General features: G+C 45.4%; 1 long non-coding RNA gene across 1 annotated transcript in view; it reads right to left on the reverse strand.

Moving 5' to 3' along the window:
• Positions 1-4,874: 4,874 nt before the first annotated feature.
• The window catches only part of LOC137541950 (uncharacterized), a 45,069-nt gene continuing 27,731 nt past the window's right edge, over positions 4,875-22,212 (reverse strand). Inside the window, exon 3 of the long non-coding RNA XR_011025311.1 lies at positions 4,875-5,266. This is a non-coding gene — a long non-coding RNA (uncharacterized lncRNA). The remainder of the gene's footprint in view (positions 5,267-22,212) is intronic.

A 22,212-nucleotide genomic window follows, 5' to 3' on the forward strand; every position in this document is an offset into this window, starting at 1 on the left:
AATGTTATCTGCATACAGAGGCTGGATCTGCCTATACAGCCCAGCCTCTGTTGCTATCCCAAACCCCCCTAAGGTCCCCCTGCACTCTGCAATCCCTCATAAATCACAGCCGTGCTGTGAGGCTGTGTTTACATCTGTAGTGTCAGTCTCAGCTGCTCCCCCACCTCCTGCATAGCTCTGGTCCCTGCCCCTGTCCCTTCCCTCCAATCAGCAGGGAGGGAAGGGATGCAGGCGGGGACTGGAGTTCTGCAGGAGGCGGGGAGAGCAGCAGACTGACACTTTAGAGATAAACACAGCCAGCTCTGACAAGCTGTTTGTCAGCAGCGTGACTGTGATTTATGAGGGATTGCAGAGTGCAGGGAGACCTTAGGGGGGGTTGGGATAGCAACAGAGGCTGGGCTGTATAGGCAGATCCAGCCTCTGTATGCAGATAATATTCTTCAAACCCCCCTCGGGTTCTCTTTAAAGAGAGAGTTGCCTGGCTGTTCCCTTGATCCTGTGTCTCTAATACTTTGAGGCTAGAAGCACACTAGTAGGCAGTGCAGGAAAACCATGTGTTTTTTTTTTTACATTTTGTGTTTCTACAGTTTTGCGTGCGTTTATGTATGCAATTGCATTTTTCATGCATTTTTAGTGCATTTCCCAATTTCAATGAAGTAACATACAGCATCATATTTAATAAGAAACATCAAAAATGCATGTAAAAATGCAGTCCTCTGCATCTCCACTGAAATACCTTGTGCTTTTTCCATGCATTTGTAAAATGAAGATATATGCATTTTTTTAGTGCCGCCTATAGACTTTCGTTGTGGGCAAAAAAAAGCATGGGCTTTCCACAAGGCTGCCAATTCTGCTCACCGTGATGCTAGCCTGAGACCGTGTTCACACTGGGACATTCTGCTGTATTCCTTGTAGTAACAGAATGGAATGGTACTACCGCACGTTATGGCCACAAAGCGTTGCATACAGTCAATGAAAAGTATGCTACACTGTACTTGTTAACCTGCATGCAGTGCGTTACCAAACCGCAACTCTACTACCGCACTGTTAACGTTGCATATTTGGTGCATTGCAGCGCAGTAAGCCCCATTACAAAGCGGCTGCTACACCACATCACACCACTGTACATGTGGCCTGAGCCATAGACCTTGAACAAACATGCAGATCAGGTGCTCTGACTGGATAAGCTCCTTGAGTCATGTGTGTGATTCAGATACCACTGCAGCCATAGAGATCAGCAGGACAGCCAGGCAACTGGCATTGCTTAAAAGGAAATAAATGTGGAAGCCTCGCGTTAGGTATATATATATATATATATATATATATATATATATATATATATATATATATATATATATATAAACGATCGGTGTCAGCACGCAGAGAGAATCTGATTATTGGTGATCTGCAGTATCACCAAGAATACAGATCTATACCTGATTATGGATGATCTGCAGAATCACCAATACAGATATAGTGCTAACCTCTGGCCACCTCTAGCTATTATATGGTGAGTGTTTGGTGTAACAGTATGACTTTGAGCAACGTGATGAACAGGTGACCCTAAGCAGTACAGAAGACACTGCTATGGAGAGTACAGAAACCTTCCAGCAGCCTGAGAGTGGCTGTCGAAGGGGTGGAGTCAGGCTGAAGGTAGGAAGGACCAGAGAGTGAGTGACACCTGAAGGTGGATGTCACTGACTGATCTTTGAGACTCTCTCTTAAGTGGAGAGAGATAGCTCTCGAGGTCGGGCAAGCCAGGTCGGCAACACACAGACAGATAAAGTATAAAGAAAGAAGGCTGATTTGGTATCCAAGACAGGCAGGGTTTGGCAACGTGATATCAGATATGCGTGGTATCGAATCAGAAAGCAGAGGGATAGTCAGGAAAGCAACAGGTCATAACAAATATCAAACAATGCTTAGTCTTGGGTGTGAGGTCCGTGGTCTCTACACCCTGGAACTAGTCTGATGTATAACAGAATAATACAAGGTCCCTAGTCTTGGGTGTGAGGTCCGTAGTCTCTACACCCTGGAACTAGTCTGAAGTATAACAGAAAGAGAACACAAGTAATCTGGCTCAGTGTGAATTCCCAGGTCCTCCTGGTTCAAACACACTGTTGGATCTAAATAAGGTCTGAGTACTTCCACGTAGTGATCGCAACAGCAGACAATTTGAAAGTGGCCAGCAGTAACCAAATATAGAGCAGTGCTCTCTGGCTCCACCCTAAAGTGATCAACCAATGGTTACCAGCTCTGAGGTCAGCTGACCGGCCTGGTCAGCTGATCCCCCCTTGACCATCATAAAAGTTCTGCCTTTCAGCGTGCGCACGTATTCCTAAACCTGTGTGAAGTAACAGGCTCAGCCACACCAGCTGCACGCTGCTGCATGCAAACCGCCGCGCTGGACGCGGAACCAGCCGCCTTGCTGTCAGTACATGTGGCGGCTTTTCCGCGTTCTACCATGTCACTAGATGCACGCTTCCGCATGCAGACCGCCACATTGGACGCGGAATCAGCCGCCTTGCTGTCAGTACATGCGGCGGCTTTTCCACGTTCTACCATGTCACTAGATGCACGCTTCCGCATGCAGACCGCCGCGCTGGACGCGGAACCAGCCGCCTTGCTGTCAGTACATGCGGCGGCTTTTCCGCGTTCTGCTATGTCACTAGATGCACGCTTCCGCATGCAGATCGCCGCATTGGACGCGGAATCAGCCGCCTTGCTGTCAGTACACGCGGCGGCTTTTCCGCGTTCTCTCACAATATATATATATATATATACTTACCTAAGGAGAGGGTCTTATAGAGCATTCCCATTCCTCTCCTCCTCCCATCTGCTTCAGATTCACTTTAATGCATAGCATCAACCAACATATGGACAATACTCCAATTAACACCAACCTTGTCAATCACATGGAAATCTACATCAACCTAAAGACAGGAACTCACACCCAAGCAACCTAATATGGCTCAAGGCAAAAACTAGAATTTGGAGTAAAGAAATATAACCCCATAACTTTTAAACTCTCATCTAGATCATCTGCCCCGGACAATGTAAAGCAGGGGCCAAGGATGATTTTATTAGTTTTATTATTGAATGCCACCAACAAGATACATCATCTTTAAAACATTTTATTCATGGTTTTTAAAATGTGGGTTTTTTTACATCTTGTTATTAAATGTATTTTCTTTTATTACAAATAAACAAGATTTTATTTATTTTCACTAGCCATGAAACAGAGGTGGTACATCGCATGTTTAGGGCCCGTTTCCACTATCGTGAATCCGTATGCGTTGCCCGCATGCGGATTCGCACAGCCAGTACAAGTGGATGGGAATGTTTCCACTTGTGCGGTTTCCTGCACGTTTTTCTGTGCAGAAAAAATCTGCAGGGTAGGGCCCTCAGAATTCGCCTGCGTGTGGAATGCAGGCGAATCGCACGCAATGTATTTAATAGGGAAATCGCATGCGTTTTCCCCATGCGTTTTTTGCCGCGATTTCGCATAGGTACCCATGTTAATTCACACAGGCAGTGACATGGTTAAAATCGCATCACCCTAACCTATGCGAAATCGCATACGAAATCACGGCAAAAACGCATGCGGAATCGCACCCGCATGCGATTTTCCTGCGGTGATTCGCCGGCGATTCCGCAACGCTATAGTGGAAACGGGCCCTTAAGCATAAAAAAATCCTTCAAATTGTAATACCAAATAAGACACAGAGGTAGAGCGCCCACTGAAATGTCTCATAGAAAAGATTGATTAAAACATTGTTTGATGAAGAGAAAAGTTTCAATCAATTAACTGACTGATTTGATTGTACTATGTATTCAGTTATTTTGTGGTACAGTTGGATAGTACTGTGTATGGCCAGAGTTCACACTTCCCAACCCTGTCATCAAGGCCCACCCACAGTCCATGTTTTGCAGAAAATAGCACATATTCACAAGTGAGGTAATTAGTGTCTCAGCAGAGCGGAATAAATACTTCTGTGTGTATTTCCACAAAACATGCACTGCTGGTGGTACTTGAGGACAGGGTTGGGGAACACTGTTCTAAGGTACAAGAGAAAGCTTCACTTTAACTGGTTGTAAAGTCACATGGGCAGAACTTCAGTGGCACGGGCCACCAGCAGAAGCATCATGGTAGAACTTCCACCCTGCACCATGGCCAGATTTCCCTTCCTTGTAAAGTGCAGTTATATTTACCTAGTCCACTCTGAATCTGGTCTACTCTTCCTCTGTGCTGTATGCTGCCCCCGGAGGCTCATGATGACATGACATGCATCAGAAGTCAGAGGATCTCGGTATAAAGCATGCAGATGCCAGGAGGAAGAGCAGACAAGATGCAGCGTGGACTTAGTATAAGTTCAGTGAGCACCATTTTATTTACCATGTACAGGGAGAGGGGAAAGGAGCACATTGCGCTCTCATGGCTGAGGGACAGGAGGATGACGAAGGAGCATGCCGGGGCGCACATGCCCAATGAAGGGCTGAATTGCCAGGGTCCAGAGCCACCAGGGGAGATTGTGAGGAACAAGTGGCCTCAAGGGGGCTTAAGGAAACCCCAGGTAAGTATGGAACGTGAGACGCTTCTCATCTCAGGTTCTCTTTAAGCGAGGAGCACCAAGCCTGTTACTTTAGCACCCGTGTGAACCAGCCTTTAATTTGAAAAGGCTAAACAAATATTAACTGTTTTCAACAGCACTTTGGTCCATTAGGGGTGGAGCTAGGATTCAGCGGGGCCCCAGCTGGAGCAGCAGTAACAGCTGGCTATTGACTTCACTGAGGACGAGGTGATCTAGATTAGAAAGTGCCGCGCAGATTGCCAGAGAGGCATAGGGGTGTCCTATACCCCTAATGTGCATTCGGTTTCATCTAGCTGCCCGATCCAGTGAGTCAGGAATCAAAGGGGGGAGCTTGTGATTAAATGAGACCCTTCGCACCTGCACAAAGTAAGTTATGAGGGCTTGACACTCTACATACTTTATTCACTTTGGTCTTATGGTCTTCCCTTTATCTCTCAATTCAGAAGTAATGAATCGGGATGATACCAATTACCCTGGACTTGTCCGCACAACAGGAATGTTTAGTGTGTCATGTATTATATTATAAGGAATGAGGTGTGATCTGCATCTCTAAGGATCCATATAAGTCATCTTCATGTAAACCAGCCATTCTCTTCAGACTGAAGTCCCTCAGAGTGGGAATGGAAGGACTCGGGATTTCAAAATCTCCACAAATTCTTCAGGGATCTTTGTTCCTAGCAAAATAAATAAGTGACAAAAGTAAATGGTGTAACAGACAACCAAGCCTTTTATAAAGAAATATTCCGTATATGGTTGCAAAATATATTTAAGGGCCCTCCAAACAGGTGCTGTAGCTAAGCTAGAGGGACAGCTTGCTTGAGAACAAGGTTAGGTGAAAATGACTGTTCTTTAACCACTTCACAATGGAGGGGTTTTACCCCTTAAGCACCAGAGCAATTTTCACCCTTCAGCGTTCCTTCCATTCATTCATCTATAACTTTACAATTACTTATCGCAATGAAATGAACTATATCTTGTTTTTTTTGCCACCAATTAGGCTTTCTATAGGTGGAACATTATGCCAAGAATTATTTTATTCTAAATGTGTTTTAATGGGAAAATCGGAAAATATTTGGAAACCATTTTTCCGTTTTCGGCCATTATAGTTTTTTTTTCACTTTAATACATTTTTATTGAGGTTTTTAAAATGTTGTATACAATCTTGGTAGACAACAGTACACAAAGCAGTAACATTATAAAGATTGTAAAGAAATAGTGATCTTAACATGGATAAAGTTCAGGGATTAAACTATACAATCCGAGCAAATATGGAACATACCAAAATACACTTGTAAATATGAGCCAGGGGTAGTAAGCATCAGGCTGTTGAGATCATGCGTCTTGAGACTACTTTTACCCTTCACCACAAACCCATCCCTAACTCCTGATATACAGGGTGGATGGATAGTGCTGAGGAATAGAATCGGTTCTCGTGGAAAATTTATCATTGAATCTCAGTTGTGAAACCTTTTAATGTTGCCTTTATATTATGGTATGTATAAAGAAAAGTGTTACCATATTTACCTTCTAAGTGTTCAGAAAGGTGTATTAACTATAATAAAAGTACTGTATAAACAGAGCTAGGTAGATTTCTGACTCGTATAACATCACTTTGGAACTAAGTAACTGTGTAACTTTAACTATAACTGTAACTGTGCTGCAGGGGCTTAGACTTTGGAAACAGCATGTTCTGTGGGTTAGGGTTTTATTTTACCAGGAACTCGGGCAATGAAAGCCATTATAGTTTTTAAATAATGCATGCTACTGTAATTCAAACCCATGAAATGTATTTGCCAATTTGTCTCAGTTATTACACCATTTAAATTATGTCCCTATCACAATGTTTGGCGCCAATTTTTTATTTGGAAATAAAGGTGCATTTTTTTTTCAGTTTTGCGTCCATCCCTAATTACAAGCCCATAGTTTAAATAATTTGTCAAGAGGGTATAACACTGTTACTTTATAAAGAGTTCAGTCCCTAAGGTAACTATTTATGTATTTTTTTATTATAATTTTTTTTTTTATTACAAAAAAAAAATGTGGGGAGTGTAGGAGGTAATGAGTTTATTTATAATGTAAAACTATGTATTTGTATATGAAAAATGCTTTTGGGTGTAGTTTTACTATTTGGCCACAAGATGGCCACAATAACTTTTTGTGAATGAGTCTTGTAAGCGTCGGAAGTACGCTTACAGGAAGTACAATGAGGCTGGGAAACTTTTTTTTTTCACAATGATCACGCTGCTTCTCATAGAAGCAGCTGATCATTGCTGGGGGGCTTAGATCAACGAACGTGAATGTTTGTCCCGTTTATTGATCTCCGGGCGATCGGCCGGTGGTGTACACAAGCGTGCCCACGCGCAAGCGGGAGCGTGGACAGGGGCAGTAGCGGCGGGGGTGCCTTTATCTATGCTCCTGGTGGGGAAAGGATGTCAAAAGGAGTGTAGATACACGCACCTGTGGTGGTAAAGTGGTTAATATCCAAATTAAGTAGTGGATTATTGGTAATTTTTTCCAATATTTCACTAGCAGCATTCTCTGGCCTTCAAATTACTACAGCACTCTTTGTTAATGTATGCAAAAAAAATAAAAAATCCATTGTGTAGCTATGACACCCCCCTCCTCCCGTGTTTTCCCTTGTTGCTATTATCCAGTCAAGTCTGCCATTAGTTTTAGGAGAAAAAGAACACTGACATGTTTGTGATGGGTATATTCCAGTGCTTAATAAGGCTGCTTTGTGGTTGAAAGGACCGGATTGCCAGTTTCTTAGGGATGGTCGGAAATGGCGATTTCCGATTCTAGGGAAAATCGGATTACTGAAAATGCAGATTACCCATTTCAGATGAAAGTCTTTTTTGTCATTTTGTTAATAAAGTTGGTTAATTATAATACTTTTGAATATTCGACCAATCAGAGAATGTGGAACTTTACTGCAGTAATTGGAATACCATGGAAATTTTAGGCCAATCAAATGACTCATGAAATATTGGGTAATAGAGTCTTGTGTCACATGTAAAATAACAGTTGTAATAGGATTTTCGCTGAAATAGTTCTCCATTCTGGTCCAATGCTTCTGAGTTCTGTGATTGGGCTAAAATTACAAGTTGCAGTAATGTGGCATTCCTGCGGAAATCCTCCTCTCTCTATAGTACTGATTGGCCATGATGTCATCTCTAGAGATGGCTCGAACCTCTGATTTTCGGTTTGCAAACCTCCCGCAAAAGCTCGGTTCGAGCAAACTTTCGCGAACCACAATAGACTTCAATGGGGAGGCGAACTTAATTTATGCTGGCCACAATAGTGATGGAAAAGATGTTTCAAGAGGTCTAACACCTGGAAGGAGCCATGGCGGAGTGGGATAGACGCCAAAAGTCCCAGGGAAAAATCTGGATTTGACGCAAAGCAGTGTTTTAAGGGCCGAAATCACATTGAATGCTAAATTGCAGGCCTAAAGTGCTTTAATTACACTCGCTGATTGATGTAAACACATGCAAGATGTTTTAGAGTACTGCTTCACACTGACACACCAAACTCACTGTGTAACGCTTCGCAAACAGCTGTTTGTGTAGTGACGGCGGTGCTGGACTGGTGCGCACCATGGCCAGAGTTCAGGCCGTGGTAGTTTTCAAGCCCATATGGTCGCCAGGCTGAGGTAGCTCAATGACAGAACAGTGACTGCGGAGAGACCAAATTTGTTCAGCTGGACAAACAACCTTATTATCTTGGGTGACTTCGGCCGACTGAGTGTTAAGTGGGGTGCCAGAATCAGAGCAGAAGGAGAAAGAGGTCACGCTTCCATGTGGAAGCTGAGAAAGATGGTGTTCTGTATTAAATAGTCAACCGCATCCTGACAATATTGGGGGTTGATGGCACATGCCTTCTTCTGAACACTGTACTTTGGTCACGGGCCGCACGAAATCACGACAGCACAACCTCGAACAGACCTGCCAGGTGGCCTGCCTCTGCTTTTTATCTTGTCCATATTGAGGGGGGGGGGGATGAAGTGAAAGGTATGTACTGACTTGTCTAATACAATGTGCAGTCAGTCACACAGGTGCAGTTAACAGGTATGCACGGAGTGGTATATCACACTGCATGCACTCATGTAGGTAGGTGGGTGCACTGAAGTCAACAACAGGTAGTAGGTATATGCAGGGATGGGTATTACATGTGCACCTGTCACACAGACAGGCACAGTGACACTGACTTAACAGGGCTGTATATAATGCAAGTGGGCCACAAAAAAAAAAAAAAATATGATCACAAGAACAAGATTAGCTCTCAAAAGAGCTGTTGAGGGGTGTTTTTTTTTTTTTTAGCAATAACAATCAGCCAGGAACAAGCTAACAAGCCTATAAGAGCCTAACTAAGCTTTCCCTATGAGAGTCTGCAGCAGCTATCCCTTCACTAATTACCGCAGGCACACGAGTGAGTCCACTGCCTGACACTGCCTGCCTTTTATAAGGGGGTGGGGCTCCAGGAGTGAGTGTAGCCTAATTTACTACAATGTGTCTGCTGACAGTGCATCATGAGGGTCAACTTTGACCCTCTACATCACAATGAGGATGAACCGAACTTACGGAAAAGTTCCCGGTTCGGAACATCTCTAGTCATCTCCTTGTTGACGTAGATGTAAAGTCATGTTACAAAGGGGAACATTGATATTGAGATGGCAAGAAGTAGCCTGAGAGCTCCGACATGCTGCCTGTAAGAAACAGAAAGCCAAACAGGAGTGAAAACCGATCAGACATTATTTGGTGCACTGTGCTGTTGATCTGCATATGACCCAGTTGTCTCTCGTCCTTCAATTCTCCTCAGTTGTATCTGTTTTGGGTCTTATATATAGGTCTGTATAAATACATGTATTACTTAAGGAAAACCAGAGGGGAAAATAAACTGATGACATCATATGCTGAATGTAGGAAATGTTTTTACCTGCAATAATAAACTGATCAGACAAGACATAGCATATCAATATGTCCCCTCATCAGTGTCAGATAAGTGTGGGATATATTTCAAACAGCAAATGTGAAATATCTGACACTGTTGAGAAAACATGTTGATATGCTGAGTGTGGGAAATATTTTGACCTGCAATAATAAGCTGATCAGAAATAAATTATAGGAAACTGGTCAGAGGACATATTGATATGTTAAGTGTGGGAATCGTTTTAACCAGCAAATATCAGCTTATCAACGCTGAAATATCTGACACTGTTGAGAAGACATTGAAACACTGAGCATGGGAAAGGATTAGACCAGCAAATAGCCTGTCAGAGCTGAAATAACTGACACTGATGAGAGGACATATTGAAATGCTGAGTGTGGGAAATGATTTGACCTGCAAATATCAGCTTGTCAGTGCTGAAATATTTGACACTGGTGAGAAGACATTAATATGCTGAGCATGGGAAAGGTTTTGACCTGCAATAATAAGCTGATCAGACGTGAACTGACACTGGTAAGAAGCATATTGATATGCTGATTGGAAAATGTTTTGACCAGGAACTTAGCTTGTAAGAGCTGAAATATCTCACACTCATGAGAGGATGTATTGATATGCTGAGTGGGGAAATGTTTTGACATGGAAATATCAGCTTATCAGTGCTGAAATATTTGACACTGGTGAGAAGACATTTATATACTGAGTGTGGGAAATGTTTTGACCAGCAATAATAAGCTGAGCAGACATTAAATATCAGACGCTTGTTAGAGGACATTGAAATGCTGAGTGTGGGAAATATTTTGACCTGCAATAATAAGCTTGTCAGAGCTAAAATATCACACTGGCGAGAGAACATATTGATATGCTGAGTGTGGGAAATGTTTTACCAGCAAACAGCTTATCAGAGCTGAAATATCTGACACTGGTGAGAATACATTGATATGCTGAGTGTGGCTAATGTTTTGACTAGCAACATTGAGCTAATTAGACACAGTGATGCTTCGAAATTTCGCATGCGCAAAATTTCGCATCGTAATTTGCCGTTTTCCATCGTAATCATAATACGAAATTTACGTGAGGATGCGTAATAAATTACATGTGGACCGTAATTATGTATGGTAATTTCGTATGACTTCGTAACTTTGCGAAATTACGGTTAATTACAATATTAGTCATTTTGCATTGATGCATGCTTACAAATTTCCGCATGCAGACATGTTATGTTTGTGACGCGCATGCGCTGTTTAATGCGCATGTTTATACGCATCATAAGCATGATTGTACGCATTAAAATATAGTATGCGCATGCGCACTGGCTAGTTAAGTGATGCATAATTACGTTACGCAATTTCGTTTACACGCGTAGTATCGTAGCCGTAACTACTCTGTACCCGTAACTTCTTAAATACTACGCGAAGTTTAATGTAAAGTTTTACGATGCGGAAAACTTTGCGAAAGAACATTTTTTGGCCATTACGAGCACCACTGATTAGACATGAAATATCTAACAATGGCGAGAGGACATATTGATATGCTGAGTGTGTTAAATGTTTTGACCTGCAATAATAAGCTGCTCAGCCATGAAATAGCATATCAATGTCGTTTTACCAGTGTCAGATGAGCGTGCGAAATGTTTTGACCTGCAAAAAAAACAGCTGATCAGACATGAAATATCCAACACTGGTTTGTCAGAGTGCCCTGGGATGCACAATTGACTGTCAAAAGGAGGCTTCCTTCGCTGTTCTCTGGTCCCCCATCGCCAAGGGCAGACCCTCCAAAGACTACCAATAAGAGCCTGTCTGTAATCTGATGGTTACCACACCCCTCTTCAAGCATGAGTGTGGCCATACTGCGCCTGTGCTATAAGCCACTCTTGCTATGGCACAGGACAGGCCACATGCAAGAAGAGGAGTGTGGACGTGATCAGCTGAAGAGTCCGTGTACGGCAACAGGGGACCATAGGACAGAGAGGAAAGCTTCATTAAGATCCAGAAGCTTCCCACTTCTTAGGTAAGTATGTTTTTATAATACATTTTGCCAGAGCACCCTGGGGTGTCTGTTTACTGCCAGAGCAGCCTGGGTGTCCGTTTACTGCCAGAGCAGCCTGGGGTGTCCGTTTACTGCCAGAGCAGCCTGGGTGTCCGTTTACTGCCAGAGCAGCCTGGGGTGTCCGTTTACTGCCAGAGCAGCCTGGGGTTTCCGTTTACTGCCAGAGCAGCCTGGGGTTTCCGTTTACTGCCAGAGCAGCCTGGGGTTTCCGTTTACTGCCAGAGCACCCTGGGGTGTCCGTTTACTGCCAGAGCACCCTGGGGTGTCCGTTTACTGCCAGAGCACCCTGGGGTGTCCGTTTACTGCCAGAGCACCCTGGGGTGTCCGTTTACTGCCAGAGCACCCTGGGGTGTCCGTTTACTGCCAGAGCACCCTGGGGTGTCCGTTTACTGCCAGAGCACCCTGGGGTGTCCGTTTACTGCCAGAGCACCCTGGGGTGTCCGTTTACTGCCAGAGCACCCTGGGGTGTCCGTTTACTGCCAGAGCACCCTGGGGTGTCCGTTTACTGCCAGAGCACCCTGGGGTGTCCGTTTACTGCCAGAGCACCCTGGGGTGTCCGTTTACTGCCAGAGCACCCTGGGGTGTCCGTTTACTGCCAGAGCACCCTGGGGTGTCCGTTTACTGCCAGAGCACCCTGGGGTGTCCGTTTACTGCCAGAGCACCCTGGGGTGTCCGTTTACTGCCAGAGCACCCTGGGGTGTCCGTTTACTGCCAGAGCACCCTGTGATACAAAGAAGGAGTCTTGACTTGGCACAGTCTTGCAGTATATATCAGCTCCTATATTAAGGGATCTTGCTGGACACAGCAAAGGACAGCAGTAATGTGATGTTTCGAGAGAAGTTTCCTCTCTCATGATTGCTAACCCACGAAACATCAGAACAGCAAATCAGCCTTATGTAGTCCCCTTCAATGAACAGGGACCATAGTGCCTGGGTGTCCGAAGGACAACCAACCACAATTGACTGTCAAAATGACATCACAGCTCCCAAACTATCAGCCCAAAACAGACCTGATGCGGAACTGCAGACAAACAAAAGCAACAATCACCAAAGGGAAGGTGTGGCATACGGGAAGTTAAAAAAAAAAAATTGCATGAAATGCGTAAAAAAACTCACGACTGTGCCGGAAAACAAATAAGCAATATACACAGGCGTGCACACATGCACATAAAACCTGCATTGTTTGTTATCCATCAGTTTGATCCAGTGATATGACTGCCCACCGTAATTTAGTTGGTTGGCCTTCAGGTGTCCAGGCACTCTGTTTGGTATCTGTTCATTGAAGGCTGATTTGCTGTTCTGATGTTTAGTGGGCAAGCAAGCTTGAGAAAGAGAGAAGACTTTTCTCAAAATGTCACATTGTTGCTGACCTTCGCTGTATCCTGCAAGATGCCTCAATAGAAGAGCTGATATTTACTGCAAGACAATGACAGGTCAAGACTCCTTCTTTGCTACATGTTTGCAACATGCTCTGGTTGTGGAACTTTCACCGAGATGTCCACTTTATTTGTTAGGGAGCTACTTACAACTTTGATATACCAGGGTACTTTAGAAGACCAGAGTACTGCGAAAGCATCCTAAGATTTAAGTTTACTGCCAGAGCACCCTGGTATACCAGTTTACTGCCAGAACATCCTGAGAACATCTTTCAGTTTTTGGGGTCTGGTAACTCCAATTCTGGGGGGGGGGGGGGGGGGGCAGCGTGACCGCACCTGTACCCAGGAGTAGCCCCTACACTAATAACCATGCCGGAAATTTGGGGTCTCTCGAGGAAAGGGCCTCTGAGATACGGCCTCCCACAGAGGGGGCACACAGGCACGAAATTCGATAAAATGTGGGGGCATATCTCTTGCTCTGGGGGTGCCAGTGACCCTGAATTTGGAGTGCAAGAAGGTCAATATGCCTTCTACATACATATCAAATGTCAACAGCCTGGGATGTTCCTAACAGAAAACGCTCCCAAACCAAACTTCTTTTTTTGGGGTGCAGTATTCCCTGGTTCTTGAAGGGCTAGCATGACCCAGATTATGCCCACATGTAGCCATGATCCTCTGCTACACACACCTGAAATGTAGGGTCTCTGGGGCTAAGGGCTGCAGAGATACGGCCTCCCAAACGGGAGAACCTGGACCAGGAAACATGCTCCACAGTGCCACCTCTGGCCATGAAGGACTTAGTATCCTCCGATATTCTTTAATTCGGACGATACTCCATTCACATATTTATTGTATTTATAAAGCGCCAACATATTATGCAGCCCTGGACATTAGTTCCCGTTACAGACAATATTTAGGGGTGACATGGTGATATACAGCAATACGACAACACAGGAATACAAGAAAAACAAGGTCACGCAGCACAGTATTGGCTTGATTCACTAAACCGTGATAAGTCATATCAAGGCCATTTTTCCATGCATTTTCGAGTTTGTACGCGATCGTGAATTATCAGGTGCAATCGCGAATTTCCACGCAAAACATGGTCGTTTTCTTGTGAAAAAAAATCCCAATTGCGCGCCATAATTCGCAATTGCACATGATAATTCGCGATCACACGCAAACACGAAATGTGTGCAAGAAACTGCCATGATAGGACTTATCACGGTTTAGTAAATCAAGCCATATGAGTACAAGGTAATGCTTAGTCAGTCACTGGATGGGAGCATGGGGATTAGGCAAGCTGAGTTCACTCAAATGCATATCATGGATGCACAGTAATGGAGGAGCAAGATCAGGTAGGACACAAAAGGAGGAGAACTCTGCCTGAAAGGCTTACAATGTAAAGGGAGAGGTAGGCAGGGTCGGATTATCCCACTAATCATTCCAATCACCTGATTGGGGCCCCAGCAGAGTCTAAGGGGCCCCATCAGCATGTAATCTGGCCCTGGTATCCTAGCTGCTGGCTCGTAAAAAAAGCAAGGCTCGTGTGGTCCTGCTGCAGAGGGGAGGGAGGAGGCTGGGGAACAGAGCTGCTTATATTTTTAACTGCTAAAGTTCTTCTTCCCGAGACCCTGAGGGAAGCACAGCTGTCCCCGCTATATTGGGTGATCACGACATTGAATTAACAGACCCGGAAGTAAATAAATACTGCTTTCGTTCAATACTATCAAGCCTTATACTCCTCCAGAGCTCATTACACTACTTACGAACTTTTAGAGTATTTGGGTGCTATAGATACTCCTACTTTATCTCAAGAGGATAGGAATCTCCTTGATAAGGACATTACAATAGACGAAGTACAAGATGCAATTGCAGCTCTCAAACCGCATAAATCTCCGGGGTCGGACGGGCTTCCCTCGGAATTTTATCATACATATACTGGCAAGCTAGCGCCTAAACTAACTAACATCTTCAACAATGTCTTTCAGGGTGAGTCTCTCCCCGCCTCATTTTCTGATGCGATTAGAATAGTAATTTTAAAATTGGGGAAAGACCCTTATCAATGTGGCTCTTACAGGCTGATTTCACTTTTGAATGTTGATGCTAAAATACTAGCAAAAATACTTGCTAATCACTTACAACCAATTATAACCTCCCTAATCCACTGTGACCAATCCGGGTTCATGCCTCATAAGGGAACAGACATCAATATAAGACGCTTATACACTAATATATGTATTCCAGACACCACCTCTGGACGACGAGTAGTGGCTTCTCTCGACACCGAAAAAGCCTTCGATTCTATGGCATATGGCTTTGGCCCTAAATTTGTGTCACTAATTAGTGCCCTTTACGCTTCACCAATAGCACGTATAAAAACAGGAGACGTAATTTCTACCCCTTCTAGGCTTCATAGGGGTACTCGGCAAGGATGCCCCCTCTCGCCATTTTTATTTGCCTTGGCCATAGAGCCAATGGCCATATTGATTAGAAAATCTGAGAGAATTACAGGTATACAAGTGGGCTCTATTGAGGAACGAATCTCGCTATATGCTGACGACACCCTTTTATATCTTGGGGATCCAGATTCCTCCTTAATGGAAGCATTGGAGATAATACAGACTTTTGGGATGTACTCGGGATTAAGGATTAACCACGAGAAAGCGGTAGTAATGCAACTTGATGATTTTCCTATAAATACTTTCAATTCACCTCTAGAGTTGGGCCGAACGGTTCGCCTGCGAACGGTTCCATGCGAACTTCAGTGGTTCGCGTTCGCGTCCCGCAGGCGAACCTTTGCGGAAGTTCAGTTCGCCCCATAATGCACATGGATAGTCAACTTTGACCCTCTACATCACAGTCAGCAGGCCCAGTGTAGCCAATTAGGCTACACTAGCCCCTGGAGCCCCACCCCCCCTTATATAAGGCAGGCAGCGGCGGCCATTACGGTCACTCGTGTGCTGCCTGCGTTAGTGAGAGTAGGGCGAACTGCTGCAGACTGTCTCTCAGGGAAAGATTAGTTAGGCTTAACTTGTTCCTGTCTGGCTGCATACCTGTGCTGTGAACCCACCACTGCATACCACTGCATACCTGTGCTGTGAACCCACCACTGCATACCTGTGCTGTGAACCCACCACTGCATACCTGTGCTGTGAACCCACCACTGCATACCTGTGCTGTGAACCCACCACTGCATACCTGTGCTGTGAACCCACCACTGCATACCTGTGCTGTGAACCCACCACTGCATACCTGTGCTGTGAACCCACCACTGCATACCTGTTCTGTTCAGTGGACCCGCCACTGTATACCTGTTCATTGAACCCACCACTGCATACCTGTGCTGTGAACCCACCACTGCATACCTGTTCTGTGAACCCACCACTGCATACCTGTGCTGTGAACCCACCACTGCATACCTGTTCAGTGAACCTGCCACTGCATACCTGTTCTGTTCAGTGGACCCGCCACTGTATACCTGTTCATTGAACCCACCACTGCATACCTGTGCTGTGAACCCACCACTGCATACCTGTTCTGTGAACCCACCACTGCATACCTGTTCTGTGAACCTGCCACTGCATACCTGTTCTGTTCAGTGGACCCGCCACTGTATACCTGTTCAGTGAACCCGCCACTGCATACCTGTTCTGTTCAGTGGACCCGCCACTGTATACCTATATAACTCACCGGAAGGTGGAAAGGATGCAGCACATGCAGAACCAGCTGTCAACTATGCTTTACAATGCCTTTAAGGGTGATGTGACGGCACAACGCCAGCAAGGTACCACTGCCACTAATCCTCCTCCCGTGTCCACGCAGTCAAAGACAGGACGCTCCAGCGATCTCATGGTGATGTCGGACATGCGGACGTTCTTTAGTCCAACGCCTCGCCGTAGCCCTTCCGGATCCACCCTCCACCAACGCCTGGAACGGCAGGTAGCCGACTACCTGGCCTTAAGTGTGGATGTAGACACTGCTGTGAACAGCGATGAGGAAGGATGAGGAACCCTTGAACTACTGGGTGCGCAGGCTTGACCTGTGGCCAGAGCTGTCCCAATTTGCCATCCAACTTCTCTCCTGCCCTGCCGCAAGCGTCCTGTCAGAAAGGACCTTCAGCGCAGCTGGAGGCATTGTCACAGAGAAGAGAAGTCGCCTAAGTCACAAAAGTGTTAAGTACCTCACCTTTATCAAAATGAATGAGGCATGGATCCCGGAGGGCTGCTGCCCGCCCCAAGACTAAGTCAGTCCCCGCACACACAGCATCTCTGCCTGCACGCCGTGTGACTGGCTGCCTGGGCTGCCCCAAGAAGACTAAGTCACTCCCAGTCCCTCCACACAGCATGTCTGCCTGCAGGCCGCTTGACTACCTTCTCCGCCACCACCAACAGGGTCCGGGACTCCAGGCGGATTGCTGAATTTTTTAGGCCGCTGCTAGCAGCTGCTAGCAGCGGCCGCTGTAATAATTTTTCTGGTGCGTGTACATGACTGCCTAATTTTTTTGGCTGCACTGCGGGCAGCTGCAACAACAAAAGAAAAGGCATGTACATGCGCCCATTCCCCTTCGTGATCATTACCTTGCCGTGGTGAAGGGGCTTGCGTATCACAATGAAGCAATGACCGGCGCCTAGATGAGTGTCTCGGGGGGCACACCCACGATAATAAGGTCGTTGCCTCATTGTGGTCAGACCAAATTTGATCAGCTGGACAGTCACTGTTCTGTCATTCAGCTACATCAGCCAGGCGACCATATGGGCTGTAAAGCCACCAAAACCTGCACTCTCGCCATGGTGCGCACCAGTCCAGCACGGCCGTCACTACACAAACAGCTGTTTGCGGTGCGTTACACGGTGAGTTTGGTGTATCAGTGTGAAGCAGTACCTTACACTACCTGATTGATGTATACAGATGCAAGATGTTTGAAAGCACTTTAGGCCTGTCATTTAGCATTCAATGTGATTTCTGCCCTTAAAACGCTGCTTTGCGTCAAATCCAGATTTTTCCCCGGGACTTTTGGCATGTATCCCACTCCGCCATGCCCCCCTCCAGGTGTTAGACCCCTTGAAACATCTTTTCCATCACTTTTGTGACCAGCATAATTATTTTTTTTTTTTCAAAGTTCGCATCCCCATTGAAGTCTATTGCGGTTTGCGAACTTTAACGCGAACCGAACCTTCCGCGGAAGTTTGCGAACTAGGTTCGCGAACCTAAAATCGGAGGTTCGGCCCAACTCTATTCACCTCTAACATGGGTCAAACAATTTAAATATCTCGGGGTAAATATTACTGCATCTGTAGCGGATTTCTTTGATCTAAATGTTCTCCCTATTTTGCAAAACTTCAAAAGGAAAATCATCATCTGGAAAAACCTTCCACTTATTTTTATTGGCCATATTAATCTATTTAAAATGATCTTTCTTCCAAAATTCCTTTATATCTTTCGCCAAACGCCGGTTATAATTCCCCAAAAATTGTTTTGCACTCTTAATTCCCTTAGAACTACATTTATATGGCATCATCAACCTCCTAGGATAGCACTATCTACCCTACAACTGCCAAGTAATCATGGCAGGCTAGCCCTCCTGAATCTATACTTATATTATTGTGCTGCAGTACTGGTGTCTGTTCGCTGGTGGTTTGCACAGGATACATATAACCCGGCGGTCACAGTGGAAGCTGCCAGATTGGGATCATACGAGAGACTCACCCTGTTAGTGTTTAGGGGACCAAGCAATGATGCTCGAGTTACAATTGCAATGACTACAACTGCTAAAGTCTGGCAGGATATGATCAAGCTTAGGGGAGGTAACACTACACTGTCACCACATTCTCCACTCTGGGACAACCCCAATCTTCCACACTTTATAGACATTTCCAATCCCCTACTTTGGGCTCAAGACTGTATTAAGGCAATGCATCATATACTCGATGAGGGGCAACTCTTGACATTTAACCGGCTTAAACAACTTTACTCCCTTAAAAATAACATGTTTTTTCGCTATCTTCAACTCCGTCACGCCTTTAGCTCACAATTCCCTGGGGGCAGAATACTAAACCTGGGTTCCTGCCGCTTGGAAACTACATTAATGACGCAAACCGTAGATAAACCACTATCAACGATTTATTCTGAATTAATACACACTGAGACTAAGGGCCCTTTTCCACCAGCGCGTTTGCGCTGGCTGAATCGCAAAAACGCAAACCGCTAGCGATTTTACAATCGCTACGGTTTGCTTTTTAACATAGGAATCGCGGTAGGTCATTTCCACTACCGCGATTCGTTTTTGCCGGGAACGCGAACGCGCGGCGGAGCGATATTTGCCGCGATTTTGCTATGCAGTGCATAGCATAGCAAAATCGCGGCCGCATGAACGCTAGCGATTGCTAGTGGAAAAGGGCCCTGAAGGATGGGACAATTGCAAAAATAAGTGGAACGGGGATATTGCGGGTGTTGATGACCAAGATTGGGAGGATGTTCTAGAAGATTTTATTAAGCTTCCAATATGCTCTAGAGATAGGTTGATCCAAGTTAAGTTCCTGCATAGGACATACATGACTCCGGTACGAATGTATCATATTTCACGTGCAAACAGTGCTATTTGCCCTAAATGTAATCAACATGACGGTACCTTTTTCCATGTATTTTGGCTTTGCCCTGTTATTGCTGCTTTTTGGACTGAAGTTTTCCAGGTAATTGATATTTTAACTACACACCTTATACCTGAGCCTAAATTGGTGCTACTTGGGATACTGGGTTTATCCTCTCTTAACAAGCATGCTCAGTATTTAGTTAAGATACTTACCTTTTATGCCTGTAAAGAAAGAAATATTGAGAGTATGGAAGGGGACAGGAGGCCCTCTGGTCAACTACTGGAAAAAGTCAATCAACCAATCTTTAACATTATACAAACTGGCCTATCTAAGCAGAAATTGCCCAAATAAATTCAAAAAGATTTGGTCCCCTTGGACTGGGAATTCTGACGTTACCTTGGAGTTCCCTCCTTAGGTTAAAGACATAACCTTGATATTAATACCTTCAATTTTACTGTTATGCCTTGAGTGGAGGCGCTGGGGGGCGGGGGCGACCTAACTACTTCTCTTTCTTTCCCTTCTACCTAATAAGCTATTTGATTAATCTGAATTGTTATGGAGGATTCAACTTCAAATGATAGGATTACACTAAGATGTGTTGTACTTATGTTCCTTGCTGATTCTGGTTTCTGTGATTTTATGATTACTAATTTTAGAATACTCCCTTAGGAGATACTGTATATCTGTACCATGATCTATGGATATAATTACCTCTTCCTATATGTGCGCTTACTTCTTTCTTGTACCTGTAGCCCTTTGGCAATGTTTTGTTGTATAAAACTTCAATAAAATGATTTGTTGAAAAAAAAAAGTTTTTCTCCCCCCCTTTAGTTAATAGTTTAGCTCTCGGACGCTGCTGAGCTGTGGCTGTGTGTTGCCAGGCAACAGCAGGAAGCCGGGTTCTGCTCTAACGGAAGCAGCACATGCTTGCTGCAGCACTGAATTGCCTGTGTCTGCTCTGGCTGTTTCCCTGCACTTTACACCCCACTCCTCCCATCCCAGCAGGAATATAAGCTTCAGCATGAAGAATCAGGAGAGGAGAGCAGGCATTTCCAGAGCAGGCATTTCCAGTGTCTTTTCAAAGGGTCTTCTGACACCCTCTCATTTTACCCCTCCCTGCATGAGCCGCCTCCTCTCTGTATCACCAGTCCCAGGCAGCTAGCTGGCAGAGCTCTCCCACTGCTCCCAGTCATCAGACATCTGCAAGACAAAGATGGTGAGAAGGACAGCAGGCAGGGGTAGAGAAAGTTGTTAATTTCAGTTTCAGAGCACTGAAAATATAATTGGGTTATTTCACAAAGCTTTTCTCTTAACCTAACTTGCAGTCTCTATGTGTTTGTGTGTTGTGGTAGAACAGGCAGTGTCTGTGTGTGTTGTGGTGGAACAGGCAGTGTCTGTGTGTGTTGTGGTGGAACAGGCAGTGTCTGTGTGTGTTGTGGTGGAACAGGCAGTGTCTGTGTGTGTTGTGGTGGAACAGGCAGTGTCTGTGTGTGTTGTGGTGGAACAGGCAGTGTCTGTGTGTGTTGTGGTGGAACAGGCAGTGTCTGTGTGTGTTGTGGTGGAACAGGCAGTGTCTGTGTGTGTTGTGGTGGAACAGGCAGTGTCTGTGTGTGTTGTGGTGGAACAGGCAGTGTCTGTGTGTGTTGTGGTGGAACAGGGAGTGTCTGTGTGTGTTGTGGTGGAACAGGGAGTGTCTGTGTGTGTTGTGGCGGGACAGTCAGTGTCTGTGCAGGTTGTGGTGTGACAGGCAGTGTTTCTGTTGTGGCAGTGTGACACAGGGGTTACAAGGTGGTACAAAGGGGACATAAGGGGAACAGAGTGGCACAAGTGGAACAGAGGGACACAAGAGATGGCACAGGGAAACCGAGAGGCACAAGGGGATGCACAGAGGGGACATGGGGACAAGAGATGGCATGGGGGAAAAGAGGGGAACAGGAGGTGGCTTGAGGGAGGGGGGCCCAGATCTGCTATTTTGCTTAGGGCCCCATTTGGCCTTAATCTGGTTCTGGAGGTAGGGACACAAAAGGTAGGGGACCAGAGTTCACCTGCGGGTTTAGAGCACTAGTCAGGGGTGGTAGGCCAGAGTAAAAAGGTGAGTTTTGAGAGCCTTCTTGAAGAGGTTGAAGGATGGGGCTGCACGAATAGGTGGAGGTAGGAAGTTCATAGTGTTGGAGAAGCTCTTGAGAAGTCCTGGAGGCCTGCATGGGACTGGGTGATGCAGGGGGCGGCCAGCCAAAGTTCATTAAATAAGCGGAGTGAGCAGTTAGGTGTGTACCTCTGAGTAAGATCGGAAATGTACGTTGGACAGGTTTTGTGGACAGATTTGTAGGTCAGGTAGTATCTTGAATCGGATTCTGGATTGGATAGGAAGCCAGTGGAGGGATTCACAGAGAGAAGCCACCATGGTGGAATGATGGGAGAAGTGGATAATTCTGGCTGCCGCATTTATGATGGACTGCAGCAGGGCAATTCGGGTCATAGGGAGACCAGACAGAAGGGCATTGCAGTAGTTAAGGCGGGAGATTATGAGGGCAAGGATGAGGAGCTTGGTGGTGGCAGAGGTCAGGAAAGGGTGGATCTTGCAGATGTTACGGAGGTGGAATTTGCAGGACTGAAGGAGAGTGCAGAGTCTAGGGTGACATGCAGAAAGTGGGCTTGA

Source organism: Hyperolius riggenbachi, chromosome 12 (assembly GCF_040937935.1).
Source record: "Hyperolius riggenbachi isolate aHypRig1 chromosome 12, aHypRig1.pri, whole genome shotgun sequence".
Lineage (NCBI taxonomy): Eukaryota > Metazoa > Chordata > Amphibia > Anura > Hyperoliidae > Hyperolius > Hyperolius riggenbachi.